Raw genomic sequence first — 19326 nt, 5'->3', positions numbered from 1 at the left:
AAGGTTGTGGCAGGGGATGGCATCAAAAGCTTTGCTAATGTCTAGTGAGACTAGGAGTGTTCTGTGTGGTGGCCTAGCTGAATTCATGTCATCAAAAAGTCTCTGTGTAAGGTCTGTAAGAAGAATGTTTGTGGAGTGTAGTGGCCTAAAACCATGTTGTGTTGGGGCTAGGGGGGTGTGAGGTGTAACTAGTTGTAGTACCAGTCGTTCAGTGACTTTGGAGGGGGTGCAGAGGAGTGTGATGGGGCAGGGTGAGGACGGTAACATGTAGTGAAGGTATAATGCAGTACAGTACTGCAGTGGTTGTGAAAAGTTTAAAAACCATTGGTGCAATCCAGACTAATGTCTGATAAATCAGAAAAAGTCCGGAATGGCAGGGGGAAGTCCGGATGTCGCTTTGATCAGAATTTTGCCTTTTTCGGAATGGTTGGGGTCCCAATTAGTCTGTTATAGTGAGGTCTTACTGTATTGTGATACCAAGTCTAACGTATGGAAGTAAAGCTTGGACCTTGTTAGAGGGACAGAAGTCAAGAGTGAGGGCAGTGGAAATGAGTTATTTGAGAGGAGCATGTGGAGTCACATGGAGAGACAGACTGACAAATAAGGAAGTGAAGGAGCATTGTGGTGTGGATGTGGATGTGATAGGAAGCATTGGGAGAAACATACTGAGGTGGTTTGGCCCCGTGGAGAGGATGGAGAGTGAAAGACTGATGAGGAGAGTGTATGTGAGTGAGGTGGAGGGGGTGAGAGGGAGGGGGAGGCCAAGCATGAGGTGGAGGGATGGAATGGAGAGGTATATGAGAGAGGGGAGGGGGTGAGCTGGGAGCTGGGCAATGAAATGGCAGGGGACAAGGCGACATGAAGGCGATTTGTTTGTGGCCACTCCTTAGGGGATTAAGGCATCTTGCAATAGCTAGATAGATTTTTAAAGATATATTTTGCATTTGGTACTGCCATGTAATTTGACTCCTGTTGTCCCCAGATGATACTGTTCTTGTTTGCTGCCAGACTTTAGTACCAGGTAGCAGTGAAGGTTCAGAAGGAAAGGACTAATATGTATTATATTTTTCAGGTGCGTGAGTTTCCTCGGCCATGGAAACTGCCAACACAGATGGGGGAAAGGGGAGAAGAAAGCCAAATTAATACTCTATTCAAGGTAACATTCTCTCCTACCATCAGTCTCCACTCCAAGGTAAGTATGGATCTAGTTCTGAGAGGTGATTGGAGTTTTTCCTTTTTAAGCATCTCCATATTTGTATTGTTCGTTCAAATAGTTTATTAAGGCTCCACCTCTTGTACCTTAAAAGTGATAGCAATTTATAATAGCTATGCAAGAGAACACTAAGATGTAATACACAAAATTAGTTGTGTAGGAAGAGGTCCCAAGAGACCTTGTAAGCCCAAAAAGAATTTGGCCCAAGGTTTTCTTCATTCAGATTTTTATCCTACTTTTATGATGTGAGTTGGAGGGAGAGCAACATAATGGCAGAGGACAGGGCAACCTTGAGACCATTTGTTTCTGACATCCCCCCTCCCCTGCAGGATTGAAGCTGTCAGGGTTTAGAGAGATTATTATTATTATTATTATTATTATTATTATTATTATTATAATCCCACCATATCGGATTGTAGGTAGATAGATTATTATTATTATTATTATTGTTATTATCATATTATTATTATTATTATTATTATCATCATCCATCCATCGTCCTGTCCTATGTCGCCCCATGAGAAGCGTAGGAAGCCTGTGCTAGGCAAGTTGGTCCTGACATTTAAGATGAGAGTGACCAGCCTCACTTCTCCCTGAGTGGCATTACGTGAGCAGTAAACCCCAAACACCCCTTGGATATAAACCTGCACCTTCTTAAATCCGATTGGAGCATCTTAATTACCCACTAAGCCACCAGGTGCCATAATTTGGTTATATGGTTACCACCCAAAATAGTAAATGGTTTCCTGGTGTACAGAAAACCATTTGGCTTGTCACTCAGTGTAGAGGTACCCATAGGCAGAATGAAGAGGAAAGAAAGACAGAAGAAGGAATGTAAAGTCACCCATAGACAGAAGAAAGAGGAAAGAGAGAAGAAAAGAAAGACAGAAGAGGAAGGATGGAAGAGAGGAAAGGGCAGACACCCAAAGCAGATGTATTATTATTATTATTATTGTTATTGTTATTGTTATTGTTATAGATAGATAGAAAAAGTAGAAGCCTATTACAGGGAGAAGTCATATCTCATTCATTCATTGCCAGACGCCATGTATCCCAAACGGGGTGGCCAACGGCTTAGAGTTAATTGTTTTACAGGGTAGGGCACTAATCCTCCACCAACCCCACTTGACATGTAGGGAGATGTACATTTGCTATTTTTCCCCCAGCTATTGCTGTGGCCCCAGGCTCATTTGATATAGGTACAATAGGAACTCAGTGGACTGCAGACATAAAGTTACCCATCTGCTGCAGTCCACCCTCCTCCTTCTGGGACTAAGGAAGTACTGGAGGAACTATAACCAGGGAATTAACATAAAATGGATCAGTTCATCTTAGGTCTTGTGTACTATTAGTTGCAACCCCAGGCTGATCAGAACATCAACCCTGTGGACTGCAGGTTGAGTTACCCTTCAGTAGTCCACCATTCTCCTGTTGTGGGATAGGGATGGGACTGAGAATTGCAGATCTATTCAGGCAGCCTTCCCTCCCACACACATCCTGTTAGTACCACTTAAGCACTAGTATGATAGTAGTTAATTAAGATCTGTATTGAACTCCTTCACAAACAATTGGTTAAATTATCAACATACCTGAGATTATCTCCTAAAAATGTGCCATATTTTCAGGGGCTGCCTGTGCTGTACCAGTACCTGCTGCTGCTGGGTTGGTGCTCCTGCGAAGATTGGTGATTGTGCTGCCGTGCTGGAGTTGGTGTTGGTGGTGCTGCCGTGCTGGAGCTCGTGTTGGTGGTGCTGCCGTGCTGGAGTTGGTGTTGGTGGTGCTGCCTTACGGGAGTTGGTGTTGATGGTGCAGCCGTGCTGGATTTGGTTCTGCCGTGCTGAGTTTGTGCTGCCGTGCTGGTGGTGCTGCCATGTTGGAGTCAGTGTTGCCATGCTGGAATTAATGCTGCTGGTGCGACTGTGCAGGAATTGGTGGTACTGGCAGTGTTTATCATTATACAGTGCAGTGGCCTCTTCACCTCTGGGGAAATACCATGGGCCACCTTGCACAGGTTCGCCTAGGCCATCAGTCTTGAAATCCTATCTGCATTTCAACACCTACTACTACGACAGCTACAGCTACCACCACCCTTCTGAAATGTGAGTTAGAACATTTTTGGTTCATCCACCTTGACTTGGTGAAGATTTTTGGCCATTGCAGTCAAATCCCCAAAGCTCAGAATCAGAGTAAGACAAGGATAGCAACACTTTGGCTCTGCATCCTTTCCAAATCACTTTTAAGCCAAGTTGAGGTGAACAGAGCATATTAACAGTCGCTTCCCTACTTACGAAAATTTTACTGAAAATTCTTCACCCCATCCTTGGGTGGGAAAAGGAGTTATAACTGATGATAATGATAATAGCTAATGATGACGATGATAATGCCCAGTGGCAGTGCTAGGTTCTCTTTATAACTAGATCATTCCACCACTACGATATACAAAGCCAGTTAATTTAGGTACTCATTTTCTTGCAAATTGGCAACAATGATGACGATAATGAGGATGATGATAGGATGATGCAGTGCCAGGAATCAATCCCTGGCACTATGAGGTTGTCAGTTTCTTAAGAAAATGCTAACCACAAGGCCTAATAAAATCTCAAGCTAGTAAGTCTTTAATCTTTTCAGCAACAATAGTTCGTAGCTCAAATGTTCGTAAGTGGGAGAGCAACTGTCTGCATTCCATCTAACACCAGATGGTTTTATTCATCTGAGAGTGATTCTTGGCATCTAAGGATAATAATGATCTTTATTTTTAACTTATTTAATTATTTATATTAGTCTTTGCTCAAATATCAAAATATCATAGTTCTTGCACTTTAACTTGGCCCAGGAATTGTCCCTTCAGCTTCTTTCATTAGCTCATTGATTGAATAACACAGTACTATAGGTCTGCATCCATCCCATTGCACTTCTTCATGACTAGCATTCATATACTGTACTTGATAAACGATTGCCGAGATGGTAATTTCTTACCAGGTTAGAGTAACAAGAGTATATAGTAAGCAGATTTCCCAGGTATAGCAGTAGCTGATAGTTTTGATACCTTTCCATTGCACTTCTTCATGATTAGCATGTCTCGTTGCTAAGCTATTGCCTCAAGTCAGCATTATGTCAACTTGATAGTTCATTCATTCATTCATTGCCAGACGCCATGTATCCCAGACAGGGTGGCCAAGGGCTTAGAGTTAATTGTTTTACAGGGAGGGGCACTAATCCTCCACCAACCCCACTTGAGACAGATAGATAAACAAGTACACTGATAGATAGGCATTACACAGGTACTTATAGATAGTAGATAGATTGCTAAATAGACAAGTGCACAGATAGATAAATATGACAGATACACATATATAGTAGATAGATTGCCAGACAGACATGTACACAGCTAGATAAACATTACATAGATACACATAGATAGATAGATTGCATAATACGTGATATATTGCGTGAATATTTAGACAGACAGAAAGGTTCGCTATGTTATTTTTTATGCCTTTGACTGCTAGTACGATATTTCTCTCAGTTGAATAATGTCTGGTGTTAGTTCAGTGAAAGTGGCTTGTCTTCTTTGTGGCTGTGGTGATTTCCTAACATAATTTCTTAGCAAGCCTCCTATGCCACGGCACCTAAAAGACACCCTAGTGAATTATGCATTTCACTATTGACATTATTATTATTATTGTTATTGTTTGTATTGTACTTTGCTAGATGTGCAGTGGACATATTTTTATAGCCTGTGGTTTGCCCAGTTGTTTCGATTCAAACACTTCAGATTAGCATGCCGTACTGTCATAATTATATTGTAAGCTTCCAAATCCTGTGATCAATTTTTCTTAACATCAAATAGAAATTGGACATACTTTTAAAAATGTGCTAAAAGTTTGAATAAGATTAGTAACTAGTGACATAAGGCAGCAGAGTAATATATATAAGTTATTAAAGTTTTATGCTGGAAGTTATAACACTAAGTATGCATGTAAAGAATAAGTAAGTGCCACACCAGACTGAGTAGATTAAAGTTTTACACTGGCAGTAAATGAATGAAAAATCCACATCTTAAAAATAAACTATAATAATTTCTTGTTGAAATATTTGCTATTGTACTATTTAGCATGCCCTTCTAAAATGTTGTGTAGCTTGGCCCCAGGTCCCTTTGCTACTGGTGGGGTTTTCAGGGATTGGGGATATGAGTGGGTGGGTGGGTAACTATTTTACAGTACACACAACCCACCATTGTGTGCCATGATATATATCGGTTCCAGCGTCGGTATGTGGGGGCTTCTGGAGTTCTAATTTTTGATAAAGAGAAGGGGTTTTCATTGCATATGTTGGAAAGATAAGTGGCACACAGGTGGATGATTATATAAACAAACATGCACGCAGCCCTTGCTTGCAATAACCACGTTGTGTCCGTACAGTAAGGGGGCAGCGTGCTCTATGAGGGGGTTGCTATGACGGTTCTTTTGTTCCTATTTTTTTTTACAGCCCACGCAATGCTTCAATGATTGGGTGTCCGTCCTTAAGTGGATATTGCAAGCCGGACGTTGCACACTTTGTTCACATCTATGAGATGCTGGACCAAACATTCACAGCCACCCATTCATTCATCAATTTTTTGTTTCCTCTTTTTGCTAGAGACCTGGGACTAGCTACTGACTGATGTAATACCTTATGGGGCCACTTCCAGCTGGAGCATCTTGACTCCTTACACCACCATGTGTCTGTCTAGTTGTATGTAAGCACCAAGTGTAGTAACTTATATCCTGGGTAGCAAGAAGCCACTTGGCTTGTCACTCAGTGTAGTCATGAAATGCCCACTTTGCTTAAATTTATCGAACCATAGTTATGAGGTAGAAAAGAATCTCCTTGGTTAGTGGTCAAATCAAACTACCAGTTTCATTACATCCTGCTGTCAGCTCTGAAAGAAGATATCTTTATCAGATTCGAGTAAAGCAACTAAGGTTAGAGACAACTGACCTGCCGTATGTTGCCACAGGCTATGATATGTATACCAAGACTCCTGTCCTGAGTGTGAGCAAAAGTATGTAGACACTTTTCTGCCAGCTGTAGCAATGGAAGATGTTGTTTTAAACATTTTGTGTTATAGACTGCTCACCAAAGTTACCGTTCTTTCATAGTCCACCATCCTCCTTTAGGGGGATTGTAACAGAACTGAAGGCTGTTAGTATAACCAGACAGCTTCAATATCAGATTATTACCATATGAAGGTGTCCATTCCAAGCATCAGTAAGAAGAGTACGAGAAGTTATGATGAGGGAGAGTGATGTATATGAAATACAAGTTAGTGCTGGCAGAGTATTGTTGGCATACTTTTGCACATGCCTGTACATCACAAACAGATGCAGTAAGTCCTGGTTATATGCCACAGGTGCTCAAAATACAGGGTGGTCCATATATAACATGTCTGATTCCATGTGTTTTGTCCTTGCTTTTTTGAACCATACCTTACCCCATCCTTAGATGGGAAGAAGAAGTTAGGATGATGATGATTATCATGATGGTGATGATGGTGATTGGAATGATGAGTATAATAATGGCTGATGTTGATTATTATAATAATTATGATGATTATAATGGTGATTGGTGTGGTGAACGGCTCAGTAAGCTTTGCCAATGTCTCTCCTGTAACCCTTTCTTACTTTACAGTGATTGCTTGTTTGCATCCATTGTTTGCATTATTTTTTATAAAGTAATCAGATTGCTTGTTTGCATCCATTGTTTGCATTGTTTTTTTTAAAGTAATCAGATATCTCCTCTTGCATTTGCTTCCAGTAATTGCATAAAGTTCATTCATTTTAAGTAAGCAGAAATTTTTGCCCTCCTCCGACTTTTATCTGTCTATTGCCAGACAGCTCAATCCTATAAGGGATGGCCACAGACAATTTAACTCCATGTCACACTGGCTTCTGCCATTTGACTTTCGTCTCTCCAGCTCACACCCCCTCCCTCGTATATCTCCACTCAACTCTTCCATGTCAGCCTTAGTCTCCCCCTTCTCCTTTCCCCTGCCACCTCACTCACATACACTCTTCTAGTCAATCTCTCATTCTCTCTCCTCTTTACATGGCCAGATCCTTTCAAAGTATTTCTCCAGACAGCAGCACATCTTTACTTCCTAATTTGTCAGCTTGTCCATAAAACTCCACATGCTCCTCACTTCATTTCCACTGCTCTCATTCTTGACTTATGTCCTTCCAACAGGATCCAAGCTTTATTTCCATACTCACCTTCACCCCCCTCCCTTCCCTCGCATTATTGGTCTCTCCCTCCACCTCACTTACATACACTTTTAGTCAACCTCTCATTCTGCATCCTCTCTACTTGGCCAAACCATCTCAGAGTATTTCTCCTAACAATACCATAGTGCTTCCTTACTTCCTCATTTGTCTTTCTGTCTGTTTATAAACTCCACACAATCCTACTTCATTACTTGTGTCCTTCAAGCAGGGTCCAAGCTTCACATCCATACTCACTTCCCTGTTCCTTATCACAGCTTTCAGTGATCCAGCAACCCCTCTACCCTGGTGCATCCTTTCAAGCACTTCCTTCCATCCTTACTCATCACACTACCAGTACTTGGATACACTCTCATTCTCAATTTCCTCATCGTCCAGTCTCTCTGTGTATGTTGTGACTTCTTTTCCCTCAAGACCATAGCTTTACTCTTCTCTAAATTCTCCTTTAAATTATGTTTCCTAAATACACCCCCAGACTCATTCACCAAGCCTTGCAGTTCACATTCATCCTCACGTATCACCATCATCAAGCAACAGTTCAGGAAGTTGCCACACTTTACCCTCTCTCATTAGACACACAATATATTCCCATCCCCACCTGTTATCTGTGTTATAGCTCTGTCCATATACAAATTTAACAACACAGAGACATGACACAAAAACATGACACAAGGAGGCATGATATACAAAGACATGACTTAAAAACATGACTCAGAGGTGTGACATACACGAACATGACACATGGAGACATGAGATTTTTGTTCTTTGGAGATTCATTTCCCATATCTCACTGGTAGAATAAGATAGCACTGTGGCTTAACATCCTCTCCCTCGTCTACATGACCAGTACCTTATTGCAGTATTGTTTCAACTAGCATTTACAAAGAAAAGATGGTAAATTAATTCTCAGTTAAAGTAAACAAATCATAGTTGAAGAGCCATGACTAAAAATTGTTAAAATATCTACATACCCCTCATCAGCAGACTGAGCTGACCACACCAGATATATATGGACAGCCCTGTATTGCGTTTCAGTAAATTGTGGGTTGCTGTTGCTGTGGTCCTGTATTCCCCTGTAGTAGTGCTGTAACCAAACCACTTCACTGAACATTTTTGCCAGTTACAGTATTTGCTCCCTGACTAAGCAAAACAAAGTCAGTTTTGTTTTGTAGCTTATCTGTGTGTACTGATCATCTAGCTTCTTGACCGAAATGCTGTTAAATGAGCTGAGAAATTTTGCTAAAGATATATTCATGTCATTTTCCAAACTTGACTGCTGGTAATAATGTGCACACACACATCTGAAAAACATTATTAGAGGATAATCTATGCTGTAAGGATAAATATTGAACTTAGCTTATCCGAAAGCTCATATTGCCTCTTTTCTTTCATTAAGTCCCAGTACTGTATTTAGTTTCTATAGCATTGACTGTGATTCTTGGGAGTAGTTAAAATGAGCCTGGGACCACCACAACAGCAAGTATTATCAGCCCAAAAGATAAAAATAAATGTGGCAAATAAAAGGACTTCTGCTTTTTTACCCAACAATAAAAATGGGTGTTTTGCATATATTATCTGAAGTATTGATATTGGTTTTGTGATATTTTTATGCGTATTTTCTTGTATTGATGTGTTATTTTTGCATTTTTATTATTGCCATGTTATAGTGATTTACTACACAGTCTGCCACAGGAAAAATTATGCTGAAAAATTATGCACCTATAGTCCTTGTTTGGAAGATTTTAATTGGTAACAGGTTAGTTATGAAATTGTTTTCCTCAGTCTGTATTTCCCTCTGCCTATGACCTCCAATCTTTTAAATGCAGTGTGTACAGGAATCTCAAAATTAACAGATCTTGAATTTGACTCTGTTTCATTTTTTCTTGCAGCCTTTAGTTTCTTCTTTTCATTAAAAAAAAATATTGTCCTGAATAGCACTGAGAAATTAAAACTACCAGTACTGAACATCCTTAGTTAATGTCCTTTTATGTCAAAGGTTAATGAACATCTCAGGTTGATTTCCTTCACTAAACATCCCAAGTTGATTCCCTTCATTTATGTCAAAGATTGATGAGTTGAGTTTTTTTCCCTTCTTATATACGAACATTTGTCGTTAATACGGTTTACGTTTTTTGTTAATATTTTTTTCTTGTGGCCGACTGTGCATTTACATATTGTTGTGGCTGTGTTTTTTGGTACCATTTTATTTCTGATGATTTATACTGTAGTCAGTTTGCTCTCACCTGACAGAGATTCATAAACTCTTGGCTTGACTGATGGCCAAGTGCAGTCAGACTGGAGAGTTGATTTTGCTAGTAACCAAGGAGGCTCATTCCTACCTCATCGCTAAGGCTTATTGAATTTTATACACCCATGATTTAGTATTGAAGTTTAAAAAGTTGGCCTGATCAGATGAAAGTAAACTGACTATAGTTATGTATGTGTTGAATTGCAGTATGTTATTTTTACATTTCTATTCATACCTGTACTTTTAGTGGTGTTGGGAAATGTGCCTTAGTATAGTCATCTTAAGGTGTTTAAAATTTTATAACTATAGTATATGGAAAGATGCTATGTTTCCCAAATGGATTGAAATATTTTGATGTACTGTTTCAAAATCACATAGTCGTTTGCCATATTTTCTTCGGATGTGCAAGAACCAGTTGTCCATGAAGTCCCTTTCGTCTGTTAACCCAGGGTATCTCAGAAATCAGCATTATTATTTGTTAAGCAGATTATGTTGTTCAGTATGCAGTATTAGGTGAGGCAGACTATGTTGTATAAAGCTGTAATTTCTCTAACATCACAGCCAATTGTTTATACATTTTTAGAATTACTCTCATTAGGCTATGCTATGAGGAGGAGTAATATTCCCAGGGCTGTTCATTGCATATGCTGTTGATATTTCTCGTATTTTGTTGCTTTCCTTTGGTTTTCGGATCTTTTTAAGTGTTTGTGATGGTGTTGGTGTTTGTCAGGGTAGTGGGGTAGGGTGTGGTGGTTTGTGATTCTGTGAGAGAGAGACGTATCTAAATGACAGTGGTTTGATATCAGTGTTTGAGCAAGGATGTGTGATGTCCCCATGTTTTGTGTGTGTGTGTGTGTGTGTGTGTGTTGAAGATTTTGTTATTTAAATGGTGAGTGAATGAATAGATGAACCATTTCACTGTGGTTGCAGTTGGATAGTTTCTCTCTCAGTTGGGTTTCCTCTTTGCTGTATGGGCCCTATACATTTCATCTTTATGTAAAAAAAAAAAAAATGAATGTTGGTAATGACTTTGAAAAAGGAAAAAAAAAAATGGTTATGATAATGACTAAAAAATAGTTCGTTATGGTGATGATGATGACAGTGATGATTAGTCCACTTCACTGGGCATGGTACTGATAGTTCTGCCTCTTGATGCTTGTTCATTCTTTGTTCTTGGCTCCTACCTCAAATATTACTATCTGGAAATACAATTAAGAGAGAGAGAGAGAGAGAGAGAATTTGGGATAGAGACCCTGGTGTTGTAGTGCTAAAATTCATTACAGGCCTCCGACCTTCCCATCACCTGTACTGATAGTCTCTCCCCCATCGCCCCTTTAAGCATAAAAATCAGTTCTTATATTTCATTCCTTTGTCCTATTAGATCAATATTATGCAGTTATGAAGAGTATTTGGTGCACATTAGTAAAGCTTGGCTTTCTTTGTTTTGGCACCGTTAACATTCCTTTCTCGTGGGCAGTGGATAAAATATATGTAAATTGGTTGATAATGGTGGTGGCAGCTCAGCCCCAAAGATATATGTTGAAAGATTGTGTGTTGTGGTAGTGTGGTGTGGTGTGATGTGGGAGGATGCATTACACTGTGGTACACGTGGTGAGTGTATTGTGGTAGTGTTGTGTGATAGTGTGGTACATGTGGTGAGTGCGTTGTGGTGTAGGAGGAGACATTACACTGTGGGCATAGTGTCTTGTCTGTGAGTTGTATATTGTGTTGGCACTCAAGTAGAGAAAGATGATGACTGTGTTGAATTCTGGATATACTCATTTGACTGTAACATGGCACAGAGTTTCATGTTTTTGCAGCTTTTCTTCATATTGCTCATTGGCAGAAAATGAAAGTATTACAGACCTACTCACTTTCCACAGCATCTCATCTTGGCGAGTGTCATATTTAGAGTTTATGTACTGTATTCTTATAACTCATCATCCATGAGAGGGCACAAGGCATTTTTAGACCAAGTTAGAGTAAAGTAGAGAGAGAGAGAGAAAGCATAGGTGTATTCATGTTTCTCTGGGTAGGGTTGTTCGTGAAGAATGGGTGTCTGGTGATGGTTTTTGAAGGGTCCTTTTTGACAGATTTTGGGTGGCTGTAGTGGCCTTGTGTGGGTTGGTAATGGCTGTGTAGAGTCTGAAATGAAAAAAATAAATAAAAAAAGAAGAAGGTTGACGACCACAGTCATTGGTGGATGGTCAGAGCCAATGACCTGTACTGTGAAATTCCATATGCTTTTCACAGCACAGTTCCTTTTGAATGGGGGCCGTTTAGGTAGGGTTATTTAATTTGATGGATATTGTTTGGCTGGAAATTTTGTGAGGCTGTAGTTGCCAAGTATGTCTAGGTAGTAGCTGTGTACCATCTGGGAAAAAAAAAAAAAAAAAGTGGATGACGGCCACAGCCACTGGCGGGACTGCACTTAGGCTACTGGTATTGCAGATGGTCGGAGCCGGTGACCTGTACTGTGAAATTCCACATGCTTTTCACAGCACAGTTCCGTTGGAATGGGGGCCGTTTTAAGGGAGTAGGAAAAAAATATATGTATCTTTTTAAAATTTAGTGCTGGGTGTAGGATGAGAACAGATGTTTGTGAAGCACCAGTGTATGTTTTGAATGGGTGTAGTTGCTGGGTAGTGAGTGTATACAGTAGTTAAAAGAAGTATCTGCAGGAGGGGGTCAGTGTTCCCAAAATTCTGAATGTAACAAGTGATATCTCAGGAGGGTTGATATGATCTCATCCACCTCTTTTTAGTGTTACCATGGAAGAACAGTATTATATTTGAATACTGTCTCTCAGTATAGGGAGACAGTTCTTACCACAACTAATATTTGGCTTATATAATATAATCCATCTATCTATAGGCAGACACCATGATCCCATAAGGGGTGGTTGTTTGAGTTGGGTTTTTTTACAGGGAGGGGCACTAACCCCCTGCCAAGAACTTGTTGACACGCAGGGAACATGTATGGGTTGGTTAATATGGTTACCACCCAGCGTTGTAAATGGTTTCGTAGCTTACAAGAAACCATTAGGCATGTTACTTAGTGTAAAGCCTCCTGAAAAGGAAAGAAGGGTAATAAAAAGTGACATAATGCATTTATAATAGCCCTGGATTTAGTGCATACAAATTTCCTTGACACTGAATGCCAGCTTCTGGCCTGCAGTTCCTTCTTCCTTGCATTATAAAAAAAAAAAAAAAAAAAAAAAAAAAAAATCATTCTCATGTAGTATCCACAGATACTTGTTTTAGCTACACTGCAGTATGAAAAAGTATGCTTTTCACAATCCACAGATACTTGTTTTAGCTACACTGCAGTATGAAAAAGTATGCTTTTCACAACACAATCCACTTAGAAAGGAGGTCGTTTAGGTAGGGGAAAAAATTGTGTGAGGTGTAGTGTTGGGTAGAGGAGGAAGAGGGATGTTATTGAGGCAGTGCATGTAGGGTTCTAGGGTTTGAATGGCTGTAGTGGGTAGGTTGTGAGTATGCATAGGATTAAATATTTATAGAAGAAAAAAATAAAAAGGGGGAAAAAATGAAACACACAAAAATGGTCACTTATTTCATTTGGATGGAGGTTGCCTTTTAATTACTTTGGGTCAGAGGTCAAGTGTGAGCTCTAATAAAGCTTCGGTGATGGTTTGAATGGCCTTAATGCATTTGTTTTCCTCTGACAAAATGCAGTCAGATGGAGGATAAGTTTAACTAGTATCCAAGGAGACTCATTCCTGTCTCATAACGAAGTTTCACTATGTTTCATGGGATTGGTCCAGTTCTGGCATGTAAAAATAAACTAACATATTATGAAGAAGTACATAGTGAGGCTGAGGGGAGGAGGAGGTACATAGTGAAGCTGGGGGGAGGAGGAGGTACATAGTGAGACTGGGGGGAGGAGGCAGCCTCATAAGTCTGTGTGGAGGTCTTGTTGAGGTGTGGTGGTGTTTATGATGACTACGTGTTCTTGTTTTTCTGGTTAGAGTCCCTTGGTTGCCCTCTGTGTGTTTCGCTACAAGGAATCTTTGGCATTGAGAACACCTGCTGGTATTGCATTGGTGTAGGTCTGGAATGGGAAAGTCATTCATTCATTGCCAGACACCATGTATCCCAGACAGGGTGGCCAATGGCTTAGAGTTAATTGTTTTACAGGGAGGGGCACTAATCCTCCACCAACCCCACTTGACACGTAGGGATGCCAACAGCATCTGGTGTTCCCAGGCGGTCACCCATCCAAGTACTAACCAGACCCAACGTTGCTTAATTTCGCTGATTGGACGGGAAGCGGTGTACTCAACGTGGTATGGAAAGTCATGAAGTTGTTAATTATGAGGCACTTTTGTAGAGAAAAATATGTGAGGTAGTCAGGATTTCATGGACTTAAATGGTCAGTAAGTGAGCATCTGGTCCTTTTTACTGGACATGGCTTGGTTACATCAGTGCCTCCACATGAAGGTATCTCCCCAACACCACAGTTTTGTAACAGTTGGGTGCGGAAGGTGAGAAGTGTGAATGTCGGGCGGAAGGTTGCAAGAGGCAGACTAAAAAGACCTGGGATGAGGTCGTAGTGTGTGACCTCTGGGATAAGGAACTGAATAGAAAGGCTGCCAGAGATCAAGCAGCCATTAGGTGACCAAGGCCAATGCAAGCATGTTGAAGCCTTTACAAATGATGTACGAGCAATACGAAAATACTGAACTGCTTCAACAGACCCACCATGCACTGTTCATTTCAAGGTTATTTCATCTCCTCAATATATATATATATGCATAGGTCTGAAATATATTTAAACACATCATCTGAGATCTAAAGGCACATTTTCCACACTTAAAAACTGAATATGTGTAAATTGTGAGTTTTGTTTGTGTATAATGCCAGCAAAAGTAATTCCTCATTTAATAATTGATATATATTCCCGTGCATTGCTGATAGGTGAACAACGCTTGGTGTTAGGGTCAGGTCCCAGCAAGAGGGACTTTTTCTTGAGCATTTAAGGATCATATGCAAGACAGCAGCTAAGTAACAAGATACTGTATGTATTTGTGTTAAATCAGTAATATTTTTAGATCAAGTAATGTCGAACTTTCACAGCACACTTTTGAGATTAAGAAGTATATTATGTAAAAAGTGTTTGTATTTTGACTGGTTAATAGAGAAACTGTGCTTAGTGAAAGTATCTTAAATGAGGAATTACTGATATGGGTTTCATAGTTTTTATCATTATTATAATTACTCTAACAAGCAATTTCACAAGCTTAAACTAATGATAGCTCTTGTTGGCATTATACCACAAACAAAAACATATGAGTGCTGTTGTTTGTGTTTTAGTATTTCATATATTTATTGCTATGTATTGTATTAGGCTTCCTCCCTCCATCTGCTCCCTCTTCTTCTCCTCCTCCTCATTCTTCCTTCCTTCTCCTCTCCTCTTCCTTCCCTTTCTTCCATTTTCCTTCCTTGCAATATGAAGCCATGGCCTCCCCTGCAGCGTTGCTATACCCAGCTATACCTATGCACTGCCATATTTCACATGTCCAATTCCTTTCATGTCCTGTCCTGCCATTTATTACCTGCCCTCCACTGTCATCTCCTCCCCTGCCATTGTTGTTTTACCCCCTCACTATGCCCTGCCATTGCTGTCCTGTCCCCTCACCGTGCCCTGCCATTGCCGTCCTGCCCCTTCACCGTGCCCTGCCATCTCTGCTATGTTCTGCTGTTCTTGCCCTGCTGTGTCCTGCCCTTCGATCCCTCTGCCATACTCACCATTATCTGCTGTGTGCTCTTCCTTCTGCCTTTGTCGCATCTGCTGCTCTCGACTTCCCTCCCTTGCCTTGCCCATTATGTTATTTTGTTAAGTCTTTGTTTTCTGAAGCCGATGTTTTACTGATGTCATGTTTTACTATAGTATGTCCAATTCACATGTTCTATGTTTTTTCATCAATTGGCTTCTCTCTGTTTATATATATGTATCTCCTTTCATACAATGTGTACAAAATGTGGACTTTGAAAAAATATCAGTGAATAATACCAACACATATATGAATAGTACGAAGTGATGTCTCCTTCGTACTATTCATATATGTGTTGGTATTATTCACTGATATTTTTTCAAAGTCCACTATATATGTAAAAAATATATACAGTATATACAAAAAAGGTATGTAGTAAAGACATTGTAATAATGCATTGGTTTTATTTCCACTAGCTATACACAAGAGTGGTGGATGTCAAAAAATAACCTATCTCGATAAATGGGCCAGAGAAATAAGGACTGGCAACCCGAGGTGTGAGGGTTGCCAGTCAGTATTTCCTTAGCCCATTTATCGAGATAGGTTCGGCGCCCTTCCCCGAGATGCTTCCAACAGCGTGCCCTCCTCAGCACTTGTATATGCCATGTCTTGTATACCTCTGCAAGTTAACATGGCATACACAAAGGATGAGAAGGGCTTTATTAACATGCACTGACTGCTAAACACATTGTGCACCTTGTGTTTGCATTAATGCATGTTAAAGATCAATACATAACATTTTCGTAAATGGTATACCATATAGCAGAGGGCTGAGTACAGCCAATTAACCCCTTCAGTACAAGAACACTTTCTTCCTGCTGACACCACACTATTTTATTCAGCTTCACGATATGACATAATGAAGGGGTAGGGGATGGCATGGCTGGGTGACGACTTCATACTGGAGGGGCACAGGAGGGCATGTCTGGGTATACCAAGGGGGTGACTTCATACTAGAGGGTTAGGGCAGGACATGGCAGATATGGGAGGGCACTGCAGGCTAGGCCACAGCCAGGGGAAGAGAAATCCTAAGCTGAATAAAATAGTGTGGCATCAGCAAGAATATACCTTAATAAAATGTGGGCTGTAGCAACAATAAACTGAGAAAAGACATCACGGTACAGAAAGAGTTCAAAGATACCAACGTGCACTTGTGATGCATGTTAAATATCCATAACAAAATCACATAGCACTGAACCTAACAATTTTATATATACTCTTCACTGTAACTTGGCCTAATTTATCATTCTTTTCCAGCTGTCACATACCTTGGGGCATAGAAAGGCAATGCTATGGCTCAGACCATTTCACAGTGTTTGTGACTAGCATCATGTTTTAAGACTATTACAACTCATAATTCACACTAGAAAGTTTAAAATTTTAGGCAAAGTTAAGTGTTCCGAGTATTATTTCGGCAAACAATTCTTTAACAAAATGTAACTCATGGCCATATTACTAAAACCGAAAATGTGAAGGTGTCAACAAGTTATCTCTATCTGTAAGGGCACAAATTGCCTCCCTGCCATTTTGCTGCCCTCCCCCCAACTTACATCCCCTCTCTCATACCTCTCCACTTCTATCACACACACTCCTAGTTAGTCTCCTACACCCTCCCCCCTCTCATGTACCTCTACTCCATCCCCCCAACCCATCCTCAGCCACCACTCCACCTCACTCACATACACTCCTAATTAGTTTCTCTCTCCATCCCCTCCCCCACCAACTTACACAATCCTCTCTCGTATACCCCTCTACTCCATCCCATCCTAATTAGTTTCACTCTCCATCCCCTCACCCGCCAACTTACATAATCCTCTCTTGCATACCTCTCTACTCCATCCCATCCTTGGTCTCCCACTCCACCTAGTATACTCTCTCCTAGTTACTTCTCTCACTCTCCATCCTCTCCACTCCAGCCCTCCATTTCATCCTATCTCCCAATTTTAACTTTTGAAGCAAACGACAACAGAATGAACCACCATTTCTGACTAGACTCGTGTTAAATGCCGACATAATATATCTAACCTTAACAGAGCGTCCTTTTAAACACCTTCACTACAGGGATAAATAAGGCTACGTTACATATTTAACAAGTAAAATTTCTTGCCTTTAAGACTTCCCTTGAAAAACCTTGGGGGGGGGGAAAAACAAATAAACAAAAATTATGCTCTTTCGAAAAGCCTCCTACAGTTTACAAAGTGAGACACACATCTCAACTGAGACAGGCTGAAGTTTAAATTATCAGTCATGGACTGGTGAACAGGTAACTAATAAAGTATATATATATTCAGTATGCTGTTCCTGGACTACCCAGTCATTTCATACCCATGCAACTGGTCTTTGGTCTAGTCCAACATGACAGATGAAAACTATAGCAGTTAATTTTTAGGCAATTTTTTTCCCAGTACTATTTAAATTTAAAAAATATATTTCTAATCCAGGGAAGAAGGATTCAAATGCTAGAAAGCCTGAAAGATTTTGCCCTCCAACAAAAAATACAATGCTAAGAGCCAAATTCAAAAGCAGTTATTTTCGAGATGCATGGACAGTGTTTAGAAGACTGGAGGGTCATAGCCAGTAGGAAATGAAGAGAAATACAGTTTCAGAGCTGACCTGTTGCATATATGAAAGACTGGGAGTAACAGTTTACTCTTGCATTAGAGCTCGACAGAAAAAGGACGTCAGTTTGCTGCTACATGGGTGCCATGCACCCATGAGAGTGGTGGAGGGATGCAAGCAGACAGTTCAGAGGAGCAGTGACCACCAATGTTGCAACAGAAATGAAACAGATCCAATGGTTGTACTCTGGGAATAAAAACTGTCACGCTGCATTGCTATATGCCACTAAGCAAAATGTCAAGAAGTTTAAAATACTAGTACTGTAATTCTGTCTAAACAGGAAGCATGGAAATTTTTACATGCAGTTCTCGGGTTACCTGTTTAGTATTTGTAAGAGTCGCAAAAATACTTCATTCACTGGCAAAACAACTGATGTAAGACTTAAACACCACAATTAAATTTATTCCCTCCAAAATATCGGAAAGTCTACTACTTCTTTGTCAAAATCTGATGGTTTTTCATATCACAAGTCTTAAAAGGCAAAAAAAAAGTGTACTACACAAGACAAAATATAAATGCATTCACATAAAACAATCATTTATTGGAATAAGGAAAATATTTTATGGCCACCACATAAATAAGTATTGGATGTGGGATCATGAGGGCCACAATATACTAAAACCAAGAGGTTTGACTTGCTGACTGGCCAAGAGATGCTCCCACATCCGCAAATACAGACATTGCATATACAGATGTCCTCGTTTAAAGTAACAGGCATAGCCTAAATATACACACTTCCTTCTATACAACTGGTAATGGAAATTCTGTACCCTGCTTAAGCTTTATAGGTACACTTTTCAACTATTAAAACCGGTAAAAAAAAAAAATGGGGGGGGTTTGAATTGCCAGATCCTTAGTTATGAGCTGCTACTTAGTCTCCTTGGTTCATTTAGTTTCGTATTGCTTATAAAAGTTACAACATGCTACCTTGTGTTGGCTTCGGTCACTTAACGGCACCTCAATCTCTGGCAGTCTCCCTTAGGTCTCACTGACTCCTTCCCAGGTTTTATTTTGGTCTGCCTCTTAACACTACCCTTAACATTCACATCTCACCTTCCATCCTTTTCACATGCCCAAACCATCTCAATCTACCCCTCCCTATCACTACACCAATACATTCAAGTCCCATCCTTCCTCTCAACTCTTCAACTCCAATCCTAACACTCCCTCAAAGCCAGTCATTCAAGGA

At 40.2% G+C, this 19326-nt stretch overlaps 1 pseudogene; it reads right to left on the bottom strand.

Moving 5' to 3' along the window:
• Positions 1-13923: 13923 nt before the first annotated feature.
• Positions 13924-14044, bottom strand: LOC145409591 (5S ribosomal RNA; annotated as a pseudogene).
• Positions 14045-19326: the final 5282 nt, after the last annotated feature.

The sequence above is a fragment of the Coenobita brevimanus genome, chromosome 81, assembly GCF_032717465.1.
Source record: "Coenobita brevimanus isolate Jiangsu-jjx chromosome 81, ASM3271746v2, whole genome shotgun sequence".
Lineage (NCBI taxonomy): Eukaryota > Metazoa > Arthropoda > Malacostraca > Decapoda > Coenobitidae > Coenobita > Coenobita brevimanus.
This window is presented reverse-complemented; position numbering and strand designations above follow the sequence as displayed.